At 42.0% G+C, this 16,893-nt stretch overlaps 1 protein-coding gene across 1 annotated transcript in view; it reads left to right on the plus strand.

The window, feature by feature from the left end:
• SLC22A23 (solute carrier family 22 member 23) overlaps nt 1–16,893 on the plus strand; it is a 182,693-nt gene that overhangs the window by 27,656 nt on the left and 138,144 nt on the right. The gene's annotated exons all lie outside the window — the stretch shown is intronic.

A 16,893-nucleotide genomic window follows, 5' to 3' on the forward strand; every position in this document is an offset into this window, starting at 1 on the left:
CTCCAACCACCAAACGAAATCTCAAAATTCTCCTAGCAGAGATCCACAAACTCCTGGCAGCTGACTCAGCCACCCTCAAGACTGAATTACACACAGTCGCAGAACGGGTGAGGACCACGGAGGAAGAAGTGGTGACGGTGCACACTCACATCATCAGACAAATTCAGCAACAACAAACCTACCTGGCAATTAAAATGTCAACAATAGAAGACCGACAACGCCTTTCCCATATTAAAATCAGGGGCATACCCATGGCGATTTCTGCCGACGAGCTACCACACTATGTCAGGCGCCTCTTGAATACAGTGTTACCACACTCACTCGCAAGGAAAATCGTGACCGACGGGGTATACCGCTTACCTAGCGCCCCACACATAAAAACTCCACCGGCCAGAGATGTCATCTTCAAATGTGTCTCTATACAAGACAAACTACAAATAATGGCGGGGCTGAAAGGCAAGACACCACTGCTATTTGAGAACTCCTCATTGACATTCTTCCAGGACCTGTCAAAAGCTACCCTCCTGTGGCGCAAATCCTACGGACCGATCACCACACAGCTACGCTCTGCGAATATAGCCTACAGGTGGGGCCTCAGTGGAAGGAGCAACACCCCTCCTGGATACCCTGGGACTGTCTAGACCCGCGAAGGCTACACAGCACAGACCTCAGACGACGGCCGGGGACCCGGTGAACATCGCCCCGTCTGAGCCGGAACACAACGGATCACAACACCCCGTCCCGTGACCGGTGTGAACTGACACCACCAGTCTTCCCAACCCAACAGTGGCAAACCCTTCCTATTTGGACATTAATGTTCATTTCGTTTGATATTGTTATTTGCCTCTTTTTTTTTTTTTTTTCTTTTTTTCTTTTCTTTTGTTTTTATAATACACTTCCTACAAACGTTTTAAGCTACACTCAAGCTTCACCACCATAGGTCCAAGGCTCCCTAACCCTATACTAGAGGGCCACAAAATGGTTAGCACCACAAGAATCAGCACGACCTGTGCCCGCACACTTGGCGTCCACACACCCAAACCTCCCCTCCCCCGCTGCCCCCTTGGTTAGGTGTACTCAATCGATGCGAAAGCACCATCTGCGACTGACTCCCTCACTCTGCTACACACAAAGAGCTAGACTCACGAACACAGCTTAGGCGCAGCACTGGCACATCATAACTACACCAACTCACCATTGCCCACACGGAGCGCCAACACCAACAGGCCCGCAACTACTGCCACCAAACAACCAGCTTCACCCTACTCACGAGGGTATACAAAACATACGGACACACCTAGATAGTACAGCATATACAGTTCCATATGTTGTTATTTCTGATTACGTTATTGCTTGACCCAAAATTTGGTGCAAAATTTAAACTGTATTCTTTCCAAATGTTTTTGGAGCACTCACGTGCACATCTGTCTGTGAAACTCAAATATCCTGCACCAAAAATGAAAAATAAAGAATTAAAAGTTTTGAAAAACTGTAATTCAAGTTGGACTTTTATTTTACATGCTCTCATAATTGCACAGCGTGGCAGGTGCTTTATTTTAAATTGTTACTGCATAGAATAGTAAGTTGCAGTGCTGCAACTGATTTTAAGCAAATTCTGAATATTTTCTCCATCCTGTCATCCTTTTGTACAAGGATTTGATAAGCTTGCTGATGGTTATACAGGTGCATTGTACCTTTTTAAAAGAAATGCTGGCATGCCTTTAGCAGTCTAGTATACAGCTGTCTCATAGACCAACAATAATTTTACACACACCACCTAGTTGCATAGGTGCCGATAGTTCTGAATTTGCCAGGATAGTCTTGCATTTTGGGATACTGTCTCAGCAAATTTATGTCCCAGAGACCCGCCCACATTTTGAAATGCAGAGGGCACTTGGCACTATGGCCATGAATGGAGCACTTTAGTAGCGACCTTTACTGTAAAATAGGGACATTCAAAGTTGAATTCATGTATTCTCTCAACAGATTAACAACGTTTTTGGTAGAGGTACTAAGGGTGTCAACGCTAACCTATGTAGAATATTACTATGTTCCTATTTATATTCATAGTAGGCATGGATGTCTAATGGGTTAAAAAGAACATATGGTACTTTGCTATGCTGTGGTAATTGAGGGTATTGTCCTTATATGGCTAAGGTTTTATTCTGACGTCATTATGGTCATAGCTATATAGAATAAGGGAAGGGCCCACGAGGTCTTGCTGCACGAGGTGGTTGTTCTTCTCGAACTATGTAGAGTCTAACTCTCCCTTCAGGAGTCCAGCAATTACCATCTGCTGTTGAACATCCATTATTATGTAACATCCTTTGTTGTTTTATTATGTATCCGTAACTGTAAGAACAAACCTGAAGAAACCGTAAATCAGATTGCGCATGAATAATTTCAATAATATAGACTTAGGGATTGACCGATATTATTATTTTTTTTTTATTTATTTGAGCCGATACCAATACAGATAATCTGTGAACTTTCAGGCTGATAGCTTACAGATATTCTGTACATTTACCGTATTTTTATTTTTGGCAAATTTTATTTTATTTTTTTATTTTATTTAAGTATTAAGTAAATGCACAAAATATACATGTCAGTCAGATTTTTTTATGTTTTCAAGAATATTTATATATGTGTGTGTGTGTAGTGGATACAGTGAGCGTATTTGATTAGTAAATGCAGTGTGGGTAGTGGATGCAGTGTGTTTGTAGGAATTCCCCACCCCTTACCTTTCTCTTAATGCCCCTTATTCTCCTCCCTTCTCTTTTAGTGCCCCCCCCCCCTACCCCAGTGTTCCTTTTTTTTTCTTCCGTCCCCTGTACCTTCGTGTCCTCCCTTAATGTTCCTCTCTCCCCCCTAGTGTTCTTCACCCCCCCTCCCTGTCCCATAGTGTCCCCACCCCCCGTCCCTTAGTGCCCCTCTCTCTCCCCTCCTTGGTCACCGCTCCCTGTTGTGTCTCCTGGTAGCGTGGCCGAGTGGAGCAGTGCGCACCGCAGTACAGGAGATTGTCTATAAGTTCCTGTACCCACCTCCTGCTGGTCACTCCCATCTAGCGCCCCCCGGGCCAGTGCGCTCCAAGGCGGACGCTTGTGCCGCCTTATGGACGCGCTGGCCCACCCATTTATTATCGGTATTGCCAGTGATTATCAGGAAATACTTGCAAAACCGATAATCGGTCGATGAGATGTATACATAAAAATGGAGAGCAAAAAACAAGGTGCATTGTACTGAGAAAGGACGGCATCTCAAATAGCCTGCTCTTCGGTGGTTCCCCGCTCAGAACTCAAGCTGGTTTTTGCTCATCTTGTGCCAGAGAGAACATATCTGAAGCATATCCAACTGGTCCCACCCGTACGGGCAGTCCATATCCAAAATGCCAGCAAGTTCCCTATGCACGAGAGACACAACAACCCCAGACAATCGTTTCAACCTCGTTAGGCATCATCAATGAGGCATAGCTGATATCGCTCTAGGCACCGTGAGCAAGGGGTCCATGTCTGGATTACCCTTTAAACTTATGTAGAGCAAAAAACAAGGCGCAAGAGTATACGGAGACCCACCGAAGGGCAGGCTATTTCAGCTGCTGTCCGTTCTCCGTATACATCCGTATACTGTCAGATGGACACTGGAGGGGCTTCCTGGCTCAGTGCTGCACAGAAGGCAGCAGTGCCGTTCTGCAATGGCGACGCTGAATTTTCCTCATGAGGAGGTGCTGATTGGTCAAAACTGTGCTGGCGGACCCACAAGGAGCTGGAAATAAGGTGAGTTTTTATTAAGGAGGCAAGCCACCTTAATGGTGGGTTTAGCTCTATAGGGTCAGGAATAAATGTTTGTGTTCCTGACCCTATAGTGTTCCTTTAATAATAATAATAATAATAATAATAATAATAATAGTAATAATAATGCTAAATCCTGTCCTTTGCGTCTGACTGCATATAGAAAGTATACAGGGAAAAGGAGAAATTAATATTGTTTCACATTTCCTTTCTTATTTGCAGTATAGGCCCCAGCTGTACCTGAACTGAACTGGTTTGTGATGTCATTGGTAAATGATTAAAGCAGCATCCAGTCAAGAGATGAACAGAAACAAAGTAGGGAGTACTTTGTCTCTGTAGATTTTCTCTGCCTAACTTTCTTAGACTCTGGGCGACGCTACAGGGTCATTCCCGACTGCAGGGAATTAGCTCTGTATATCGAGGATGTGAGCGTCTTGCGGGATCCTGCATAGACCTCAATGTTGTACTCTTGCACATGCGATGAGGACCTGCTGTAACAAGATGGCCACGCCCCCAAGGGACTTGTTCAGTTAATTCAATCTAACTTTTACTTGCCTGTCCCGAGCTGCTGAAACAAGATGGCTGCGCCCGCAAGGAACAGGTTCAGGTAAGTAAATCTCACATTATACCCCAGCGGCAATGTCAATGTCTTTGAGAATTTGGCCAAGTCCTCAGACGGTGACAATGCTGCTTTAATATAAATAGAGAAAACCGAGCATCACATAGAAAAGTTATAGATACTTTTGAATGTGTATAATTTCCAGATAAGTGACAATTCCCCTTTAATTTGTTTAAATTATTTCAGTCCTGAGACTCCCCAGCGGTCCTGACTGCAGCTCCAGCCTCCCAGCCGACCACCAGTTGTAAGGTTCTCCCTCCCTGGCCCAAGATACCAATAGTTGATAGTGAAGTTCTAAGATGGTGGGTCACTAAACTCTCCTGGAATTTGACTCCACAGGTCTCATAGATAAACATCAGTTTTACAGTTTTGGAGTATAAATGTTCATGGCACTCTAAAGTTAAGAGCTACAGAAGTTCTCAGGATTGGCAAGATAAATCCATTCTGAAGATCAACGCCACAGATTCCATATTCTACCCTTTTGCACAGGGGAGATAAGCCTGAATCCCTGTCTATCTTTCAGGGAGGTGGAGGAGCCACCAATTTACTGTTAAGAGAGGAGAGTGAGGTGATGTCTAACAGCAAAATACTAAAATTTACGACAACGATCGAGCAGGTACACAAACTCAAAAGACACACGAGTCAGGCGGAGCGTGTCCAAGATGGCCGCCCGTCGCAGCTCACAGAGGGGAGCCACGAGTAGCCATATGCAACCTTCCTCCTTGGAGGCCCTCGACCGACTATGCTCAGCCATGTACGATCTACAATGCAGCAGGGGTATGCCCAACCTTCAAGCGGCACGGGCAGTGGCCAAGTGGATCCGACCGACAACCCGCAGATGCCACTATAGTACCCCACTACAGGTATTCCAGGCGGGCATCCTTCCACGCAAGCACCGGCAGGTGACTAGGCGAGAGGCTGATCGTGCCAACCCGGGTGCACGGTTCTGCACCCACACAAGCGGCAAGGAGAACGCCGGTCAGCCACAAAGCCCCAGCAGCATGCCAGAGCACAGCAAGCCTGACTGGCTAACCGCCGAGCAACAGCACAAGAGACAACCAGGCTGCATCAAGCCAGCAACCGCCCTAAATCACTGCACAATATACCTCCACGGGTGACCACAACTCTAAGAGGCTGGAAGCAACCACTTACAGGACAACGATCAGTGACTGGTGAGCCAAGGGGCACCTCATGCACGAGACAATACAGATCTCCCCCTGGAGGACTTATTAGCTGCTTTGATGCAATGCCCAAACAGGGAGTAGGGTGAAAAATCCCCAAGAGGGGAACAGCTTGCCTACCGGATACTGACAACCTGCTATATCAAGGGACGACCCGACAATAATTGACACTAAAATAACACTAATTACTGTCAAAATTGTGTTTTTTCTAAGTGTCCTAAGCGTTCTCTTTTTTCTATTTGTGGCAAGAGCCCCGACGCTCATGGACTTCTCTATTGGCCATCACATGTTTTACCGTGATATTCACTCAGCAGACACTAACTCATGTAAAATGTCTGGCATACGTTTATCAGCTTATGTACCCGTCTTGCATACTTATGATATCACTTTGCCAACTGACCCTTATCTAGCAACCATAGTCTACACGGGCACATAGAGATGGTGTTGGCTGCCTGTATATACCTCTATAATTTTACTCTAAGCTTGGATGTTATTCTAGAGTCTAAATGCACTAGTCTGTTCCTATAACCAGCGATGTACAGCCTGTCTGAGTAGTCACTACTAATCAATGCTTAAGCAGTTCTATTTCTAGCGAGGTGTTACCTATTTTGCCTGATCCCCACAAGTTTTGCGTTACACAATCAATCACTCTACAGCCACCGTGACAGCAGAGCTTGTCTAGTTTAGGCTTTATACCCGATTCGTTCCTTCTGTTATCATTTCAAGCATATATTCTATCTTACTAAGCATGTGTATACCTGTAAAGCGAATTATAATACAACATATACTGAAGCATAACTCTTTAATACATAAAGTGCAAGTGTTTTCCCATGTCATGACACTGTATGGAATTGTTGATCTACATTGAGCTTGTAAAAGCTGTTGTGGCAATGCAAGCCTGTATGTTAATACTATGTTGCACACCAAAATAAAGAATAAAAAAAAAAAAAAAAAATTATTATTTCAGTCCTTACAGCTGAGGGGATGGGCTAACTTAGAATGATGGCATCATGGTTAGCCAGGAAAAGGATTTTCCTGGTTGTATAAATTGATGACACCCATATGGCGACATCCTTGCATTCCGTCAGGAAATCTTCTGAAGAGGATGTAACAGGCAATTGTGTTTTCCTTCCTCATGCAGATGGAATCCTGAACACATTTATGTGTTAGTAATGCTTAATCAGAGGTCAATCTGAAGGTACACAACAATATAGTAATTAGGCAGTGTAATTTATGACCATTGTTGTAACCCAAGTAAAATGCAAAGGGGGAGTGGGGGACCTGGACTGCATCAATGCTGTGGTAGGCTGCAGGCATGTGACTGAGTTTTACTCTGTTGCTGCAGCAAGAAGTTTCTCTAGTGGCTATCATTATGACAGCAACTAGAGGTGTGCTTAACGCTGAAATGTACTAAAAACCACAAATTATGGAACTGCACTCAATCCATTAGTAAGAGCCTGGGTGCAACCAAACCTGGGGCCAGCACCAAGGCCCAAGAAGTAGTTAATGGTTACCAAAGAAAGGAAAAGGCCCAGGCACTCCAAGGCTTAGATAAGCATTTTTATTTGAACTACAGTATCCAGCAGCAACATTTTGATCCAAAGGTATTTGTAAAGCTGCTAGACACTGTAGTTCAAATAAAAATGCTTATTTAAGACTTGGAGTGCCTGGACCTTTTCCTTTCTTTGGTAACGCTGCAATGTAAAATGCAATTTCTAAAAATACATTAAAGGATCACTATAGTGTCAGGAAAACAAACTAGACACTATATAGTACTTGGGTCCCCTCCCGCTGGGCTGAAGGGGTTAAAACACCTTCATCCACTTAACTTTACCCGGCGCCAGGCTCCCTTGGCGCTCGTGACCTATCCTGCCCGTCCGACGTCAGCTCCTGAGTGGAGCCGAATGCGCATGCGCGGCCAGAGCCGCGCGCGTGCATTAAAAATGCCCATAGGAAAGCATTTCTCAATATTTTTTAATATGGACGTTTGCGTGCTCAATGCGATTTTCGCATTGAGCGTCGCAGGAGCACCTCTAGCGGCTGTCAGGAAGACGGCCACTAGAGGCCGAATTAACCCTCCAATGTAAACATAGCAGTTTCTCTGAATCAGCTGTTTTCAGCTGCAGGGTTAAAGCCTGGGGGACCTGGCACCCAGACCACTTCATTGAGCTAAAGTGGTCTGAGTGACTATAGTGGTCCTTTAAAAAAAAGTTTTGCGCTACAGGACTACTGTATCCAGACCACTTCATTGAGACTTTAGTGGTCCTCTACGTTAGTGTGGCTACTATATAGAAAGGAATGATTTGATTAGTTGATATGGTTCCTTAAAGAATGGTTTTAAGAGCTTTCTAAATGTACTGCAGACCAAGAGAAAATCTGAGTACAAAGGTTTGTGTTCACACGGGGCAGCATACAGAGGTTCTGTTGGAAGATGTAGTTGCTTTCAGCACAGTGGGAGGGTGTTAACATGCAGAGGCTGTGAGCTGTGGTCGTTTTTGCTAATTAGTGAGAGTAAGAAGACTGGGATACAGCTGTGGAAATAGATTGAGGATCACACCCAGCAAGATCGCGTTTTCTGTAACATAGGAAAAAAGATTTATATATAAAATGAATAAAGTTCTGTTTGTACCTTTTAGTTTCTGTGTCAGTCTTTGTGTATTGCACACTGCATTGAGTCTTCTGCTGCCATGATTATCGTCAATAGTCCTGTAGCCTTGGGGTTGATTTATTATGCATGTCATGCTCTGACGTTGGGAGACTCGCGTCCTTGGGCATAAACAGTGTGTGAGGTGTGTGTGTGGTATGTATGTATGTATGTATATATATATATATTTAGTTTAAACCCCTGTTGGCTTCATCTGCTTTGAGTAATGAAATTAAGTGGTATGTTGCAGACCGTAATAAAGCAGGATTCGAGGAAAAGCCAAGTTGATTGGGTGTACTACATTTCATTGAGCTCTTGTGAAAGCACAGTACCATGCTCCCTATATGGATGGAAACCTTATGACACAATATCCCAGTTTCTATAAATTCCACCCATACCGGTTTATATAATATACATAATATCTATATATTTATATTCTAAAATACACAGCATAATAATTGAATGAATTGTTAACATTATGCCAAGTGGTTATTCTCAAAAGCTAAGCACTTCAGCAGAAACTCCATGAAAGGTTTATGGGAGCACTTTAATGTTTGTAAATTGGATAGAGCTGACTTTTTAATGAGAAACGGATCTTTCACCAGCGAGAAGCAGGCAGTTTATTTGCAATTAGAAATAGCATATCGCTCATTATTTGAATATCTTTTTTTTTTTTTTTTATAAACACTATAGCAGCCTTAAAGAGACCCTATTGATCATGCAGTGCTTTACAAATGGCATGTAAAAAACAAAGCTAGTGATCTTTAAATAATGTAATTTTAACAGTTCAATAGCTTTTTAAGGTAAGGCGAACACTGTGTATTGTCCACCCCCAGACATGGCAACAAAATAAAGAAAAAGGGATTTATTTACAAACCACCAAATATAATTTATTTGGAAACCCTTGCAACATTTAGGCTAAATAGCTAGTTTGTGACCATAGTGGAATTTCAGAATTTTCAATTGGGTTTGCTGCTAATATGTGTTATGAGTTAGAACTGGAACAGCTGGGAGTCCCAGGGTTGGTCATGGCTTAGGTAATCATGACACACATATAATAAAAGAGACTTAATGATATGCTATTTTGAGATTCATTGCTGTGCAGTTGTTATAAATTAATACACAGCAAATATCCGAAACGCCTTTTATGTTTCTTTAACTGTTATGCAACCACAAGTGTGTGTGTGTGTACGGCTCTATTAAAGGAATTGCTGAATTTACACGTACTTGTAGGCAATTTTCTATTTAGATATCGGATAGGACAGGAGTGTGCCTGGAGCATAATTGAGCAATTACATGATTTGTTTTCTCTCCTTTTCTTTTCACTCTGCACTTCTGTGTTTCAGTAACATTTACTGTGATAAAGGAATGAGGAACTGTCTATTTCACAGATAACATTTTGGTTTGTGACTATACACATGTTTAATCTGTTGCACATTAATGAATATACAGGTATCCATGAAAATAGGTTGGAGAATCTAGTGGCTTCTATAACCATCAAGTAATTCAGTATGCCACATATACATTTCTAAGTATTTCATTCAGGGTGTGTTCCTGTGCCCTCACTTAGAGTTAGGGTATGATTAGGATAAAAGTGCAACGGAATATGTTGGCGCTGTATAAATATCAGTATTCATAAAACTATGTACCAAAGACAGACAGAAAGATATATGTTGCTTCTCTGAAAATACATGTATTTCAATGTTTTTCTTCCACTCCTTGGTTAGACTGAATTAGTGGCTTTGAACAGAAACATCATCTAGAAAAGGATGTTATAATAAATATAGCCGTTAATAAATTGAAAGACTGGCAGCGCACAGCCACATTGTTGAACCACAACGCTCCCAGGGGTGACGTTAAAGACCACAGTTTGCAAACCGTTTTCAACACTGCCAGCTCATTAGTCATTCCTAATATTTTTAACCCTTGTCAATTGTACAGCGCTACGGAATATGTTGCTTCTTCATAAATGCCAGAAATAAATAAATAGACTTATAACGGTAGCTCTTTTTGCAAGTACACTTTGATGATTAATAGATGGACCCTTAAAGGGGCACTCCAAGCACCATAACCCTTCATTACCACCCCCATTGTAAGGAGTCTTACCGTTTTGACAGTTTGCTGCTGTGGGTGTTGTGCTTTAGAGTGTTCTTTTGACTTCTAATTTTTGGGTTACAACTCCCACTATGCACACAGAACATGTCATAGGTTAGCTATTCTTGCATATTTTGCACACTATTGCGCACACACAGATGTTCTGATCCTATGTATAGGCAAAGTATACTGTTTATCCCCTGCTGCTACTACTACTACTAGCTGGATGACCTTCTGGAGTGGGAAGAGTTGAGTGCCAAGATGTTTACTAAAATATTGTCAGAACTTTAAAGAGGCAAATGCATGAGGAAATGATATACTCGTATGCCCTATCCAGAAAATAAGGGGCCCCTCTGAAGCAAGATCTTATCTGCTTCTTAAAGCAAAATAGGATTAGCCTGAGAAGGGGATCCCCAGTAATGACTGTCACTGGTGACACCCTGTCTGGCCAGGCCACAGCCTTCCAGTCCTTGCAGACAACACAACTTAAGCGCTTTCTGCTGTGTTTACTGAGGAAAGTTCCCTGGTGTCCTCAGAGGCATGACACCAAGGAACTAAATTTGGGACTGTTGCTATTAGGATTACTAGTAGATCCAGCACGCAGAATATCACACTTCGGACTAAAGGTAACGTCTTACCGGACCTAAGAATGGCCGGACTTAACGTACCAGAGAATAGTCAGAATACTTGCCGAGGTTGGATATAGAAGGAGACACAACGATGAGGGAAAGCCAAAAGTCAAGGAAACCATAATACAGGGAAGTCAAAACGAAGCCAAAGTCAGTAACCAGAAATAAACGCTCAGGAACACACTCTCGGATAACCTACTACGGGAAATCACAACAGGGCACTGATAAAAAATGGTCATTTGGGTTTAAATGACCCTCCTGGGTCTTTAATTGGCTGTCTCTGCCTTTTGACTCCAAAACGTGCGTGCGCGTCTGACGTGGCGCTGTACGCACGTTGGCGCCATCGTTGATGTGGTGAAGGTAGGTTTAGAGTATATCTGACAGCATGGATACCCTGTTTGAGTGCAGCCACGCGGTCAGACATGCCAGGAGCTGTGACAGTTGCAAAGCCTGTTTACCCCTTAAGGACCAAACTTCGGGAATAAAAGGGAATCATGACATGTCACACATGTCATGTGTCCTTAAGGGGTTAAGTGAATTTAGTCTAGAATTGAAGGGGGTGGAGGGGGGGTGGTGGCGGGGGAAAGGGGAAGGCCCCAATTTCAATGTTTTCAACCAGTACATTGAGTTTAATTTTTTTAATAGTTTGCGGACTTCTGGTTTCATAGACATGCCCTATTATTTCCAATTTCTACAAGAATTTAAAAGTTTGTCTTCTAGTGAACTGTAGTATCTGGTATTCTAGGTTTGTGTATCATTTAAATTCCTGATTAGTCCAATCCTGAGATATAAACATCTTTAAAGTGCAACTGTTTCCAGAGAAATGACTTTTCCTGATTCCCTCACTCCGTAATCATTATTTCAGTGTTTTTACTGGGGTGATTAAAGCAGTGGGGATGAAAAGAAGGCTATGGAGAATTTATGGAAAAACTTGCACATGCACTGTGCGTACAGCACTACAGGGATTAAGTAATTTACATTCCATGCCTGATGTTCCAGGCAAAAAATAAGCAAACAAACCGTAACTAACTTTTATTTAGCAACTTGCTTATGCAGAAATCCCACTATAGCTCTATAGCTGTTGTGTAGTATTTGTGCATCTTTTTTGTATATTATGCCGTTTCATCTGAATAAGTCGCCCCACGTCTTCTTTTTTGTAAGCACTAGTGCTTTGCTGCATTTTTCATAGTTCAGTTGAGTTGATAAATACACAAGTAGCAATACAATAAATCATCTACAGTTTATATCGTATTAAAAGGTCCGGTGACATAATTGTAAAAAAAGGCCACATGAAAACACTTATAAAAAAAATTTAAAGAGCTGAAACAATTTTCGGAAAAAGGATGTGTGTTTACATATTTGATTTCAAACAGTTAATCAGTGATGGGTTCTATCTAAATCCATCTACAATATAAATATTTTAAATGCAAATGTAATACATACACAGTGTAATAAAAGTAGAAGCACAATAGAGACCCTGAAGATACCCATCACATTTGGTAGAAGAATTCTTGATGAATTGCTTCACTTGCTATGATTAGAAATGATTCCTGAAAGCCTGTGTTAATAGGATCAGCTGTGGCCTCGAACTCCTCTATGGAACATCTGCTTATGTTCAAGAAGTCAATCCAATCATCTGCCTCTTGTTGCACCTGTAGAAAAAAACAGAAATGATTCAGTCAGGTTTTTTTTTTTTTTTTTTTTTTTTAATTACATTGGTCTATGGAAATCTTGGTGATCGATCATTTATTAACTCATTGCTGATATGTCAGTGCAGACAAGAAGACGTGGCTTACCCTGATCCTTGAGATAATGTGCCTGTTTGCTATTGTTTGGACTAGAATGGTTTCTTAAAGGACCACTATAAGCACCCAGACCACTTCAGCTCAATGAAGTGGTCTGGGTGCCAGGTCCCTGTAATTTTAACCCTGCAGCTGAAAACACAGCAGTTTCAGAGAAACTGCTATGTTTACATTGAGGGTTAATCCAGCCTCTAGTGGCTGCCTCACAAAATCACAGTGAGAAGATGCTGGACGTCCATAGGAAAATACTGAGTAATGCACGCGCGGCTCTTGCGGAAGGGGGAGGAGAGGTCATCAGCACCGAGGGAGCCCGGCGCTGGGGAAAGGTAAGTGACTGAATGAGTAGCATTAAATTGGGTAATAGTAACATCTCCTTGATGTTGGGCTAAGGTAACATCCCCAGCACGTTCTTGAAAACCAAAATAATCTGAATGTACCTTTCCTGGTTAAATACTTTATTACTATTATTATGTTTGTGACCTGGTAGTGCTGTACTTGTGAATTTTCCATATATGTTTGAGTGTGACTGAGGCATCATGAGGCCAAAAATGCAGCCAAGCCTTTTTTTTAATTTTTCTTTTTGTATATTATTCTTGCCTCCACAGCTTTATTTACCCAAATAAATACTGCAATAGAGTTTACTGGGCTGAGGAAATGAGGAACTGTCACTTGTCTGGAAATCACAGCTCAACTTGAACCTTTTAATAATTGCTCAATGTGTGAATCAGCACTTCTACTGTTAATGCAGGTCAGGCGGTATCATTCTGCTGGAGAAACACAATATGGCAAGTCACACGTTAACAGCTGACACTCTTCCGTAGGCACAGTATGGTTATTAGAGCATTGCTGAGTACAACTCCACATCCCAGACTAGTCAGAAAACTTATCTGCATAGCTTGAAGCTATGGATCACTGGTCGAGTTATCGTATTTAACACTGCTCAATACTAGTCAAATGGTTAATTGGTTAATCAAAGACCTTTTTATACATGCAGCAATAGTGCAAATTGAGAGGTTTCTAGACTGGATATATTCTGTTTTAGAATATTTGTTTTCTAATTGAACTGCTTCATGATTTACTTTGTCATCAAACATTCCATATCTTCCAACTGTCCCAGGTTTGGCAACACTATCACATATTTGGTCTCCTATCCCGATGTCATGGTATAGTTGCATTGTGCCCTGCATCTGGGTATACAATGTAAATCTGCCCAGCCCCCCACCCACCTTCAAAGCCCCGCATACCAACCTATGTTCGGAGGTGTGTTATTCTTATGCTCATCTTTATTTTCCCATTTCTATAGCACCAATATATTCTGCAGCATTGTACATCTTATAATGGGGATATTGCAAAGGCAAACATTAATGTGAAGAAAAACTAAATACTTCATGTGTATCTCTCATCTGAGCTGAAATATAACTGTTCGGATGACTTTTTAATAAACTAAACGTACAATCCTTCTCTGCTTCTACACACAATGTAATGTACATGGATATATACTTTTTATTATTTGATGAGCCTTTGACACTGATAAATATAGGTAAATTAAACTGCCACTGCAGGAGTGGGACGTATTGACAGGTTTAGTACCGGCTGTTAACTGTGCAGGGCTGTTAGTTTTTATGACCAAGATTCATGATAAGGGCAGGGATTTCAAGGAACATGTGCTTTCTGGGTTCAGTGTAGCACTAAGAAGACGTTTTACAATAATTGCGCTCAATAGTTGTACTCCTCAGTACTGAATTAATCAGGTTTCCTTTGATGAGTTAGCTGTGTTACCATTATAAGGGGCTTGATAGATTGGATGTTTTCATTTACTCGCTGTATACTTTTGAATTTTTACTATTAAGTTTGTCAGTGATGGTAATTCTTTGATGTATATACTCTAACTTGTGGAACAAGTTGTTGTGTTTATGAATTTATTTAAAAAAAATATATATATATTTTTTTTTTCTGTAAAAATTAAAACTATGCAAAAACTTTACTAAACATTGTGCATATTTCCCTAGTTTCCTGAAATTAATGGCACTGTAATGAGCCATTTACAATAATACAGATTATTTGTCAGTAGGTTATGTTTATAAACCACTGCAATTTATATAGAAATCAAGTCCTTGCAAGAGGGCATTTATGAAGACTTTTTACAATGCATTTTGTAGCATCAATGTGACTGTTTAATGACATAAGCAGGAGTTCAGTTTGATGTACCAGTTAAAAAGCTCATTTGTGAGAAGCTTCAAAGTAACACTCAAATCACCATAACCACTACAGCCTGCTGGTGCCAGGAGCACCCTGGCACTCTCCAAGAGAATTTTGTCAAACTGTTTAAGCACCGTTTGACAACTCACCTGGGTCCTACAGCTACATCACATGTTCTGCTAGAGAAGTTGAATGTTTTATCTGATCTAAGCAGGGCTAGATACAACTGACGCCTTCTGGAAATAACTACAGCCCTGCGTAATCCTGCTTAGTTCAGTGGCGCAATATGGATTTCTTTAAGGGTGAAGCATGAGTGCAGGTGCCCAGGGGGTCTCAGGTAGACTGTTTGTTTAATTATGTAACGGTTTCACAAATTACTCTGGGAATTCAAGGTACTGGATTCAGGGGTCAGACAAATAGATGCACAATGCACATGCAATGAGATTAACTTAAAGGAGCACTATAGGGTCAGGAACAGTATTACAACCACCATCTAGCCTCCCTGCCCCCCTCATGCCTCCCTAAATATAGAACATCTTACTTGTATTAAAGCATGAAGCTGCTGGCTTTGTCCCAGTTTCCTTTTGACCTGCCTGCTGACATCATCAGAAGTGGTAGCCTCATCCAATCACAATGCTTCCCCATAGGCTTGGCTGAGACTGACAAGTAGGCAGATCAGGGGCAGAACCTGCACAATTCAAACACAGCACTGGCCAATCAGCATCTCCTCAGAGATTAACTGAATCAATGAATATCTATGAGGAAAGTTCAGTGTCTGCATGCAGGGGGAGGAGACCCTAAATGTTTGGATGCATTTTAGGCAGCCATGACCCAGGAAGCCATCTGAGGAGTGGCCAGTGAACTTATCACTGGGCTGTAATGTAAACACTGCATTTTTAATGTTTTGGACTCCTTTGATTTTCTGTCCTAATGTGAGCAATAAATAGTTTGTTTTTTGTTTTTACATTGATTTGTCTCCTATACATGATGTAGCAGAGGCCTGGTATTCCACAGGTTAACTCCACTAAAGATCCCAGTGAGGCTCAGGAACAAGTAGTAAAAATACCATGAAGTAATAATTCCAGCAAACAAAGTAATCCACGAAAATTCCCATACAGATCCCAATGACTGGACGACACACAGCATCAGGAGCAGAACTGACTTTTAATTCACGCAACCTACTTTTAAAGCATTCTCCTATGCAAGGGAGGGATTCACCATAATTAGTCCAGTAGCCAATAATATAACCGTTACCCCCCACACATCTCCTCCCCTTATTGTGACACACAATCCTATTAAACATACTGTACTTTTCCCTGAATTCCAGATGTACCCCAAAACACGTAGTTAGAATAATAATTTGGGTATCCCCTGGTAGCCCTGATCTGGGTGACTAACATATCCAAAATTCACCCAGATTGGGCCAGGGGTTCGGGAGTTAGGTGGAAGGTGTAATTTGACCAACCGCACACGAGGTGGTATCCGAAAAAGGCTCCATGCGTTTTGGCCTTGCGGTCAGTCTCTGTTCGGGAGTTAAAACATACAGAAATACCTGCCATCCACAGCTAATCTTCCATTCGTATTAATTCCCTTGTTCAGTTCCTTGCTTCTACCGAATGAGGGGCTGCTTAGTCTCTCCGCTCGTGAGTTATGGAGCTCTGGAGGTCTCAGCAGTGTTCGGTTGTTTGAGTGTCCGATTTGAGTTCCAGACACTCGACGACCAAACACCGCTGAGATTTTCATGCGTAAGATGGCCGCCGCACGTAGTTCATATGCCGAACGGCTTACCACACAGGCACATACAATGAAATAATTAAGCTGCGGTTTGCAGAGTGTGAACGCTTAGCGAGGCGCACACTTCTCACTGGGGTGGTCTGATGGTTCGGTAGCTTCATTTGTATGAAACTACCAAACCATCATACGAATACCACAAATTA

The sequence above is a fragment of the Pelobates fuscus genome, chromosome 4 (assembly GCF_036172605.1).
Source record: "Pelobates fuscus isolate aPelFus1 chromosome 4, aPelFus1.pri, whole genome shotgun sequence".
Classification (NCBI taxonomy): domain Eukaryota; kingdom Metazoa; phylum Chordata; class Amphibia; order Anura; family Pelobatidae; genus Pelobates; species Pelobates fuscus.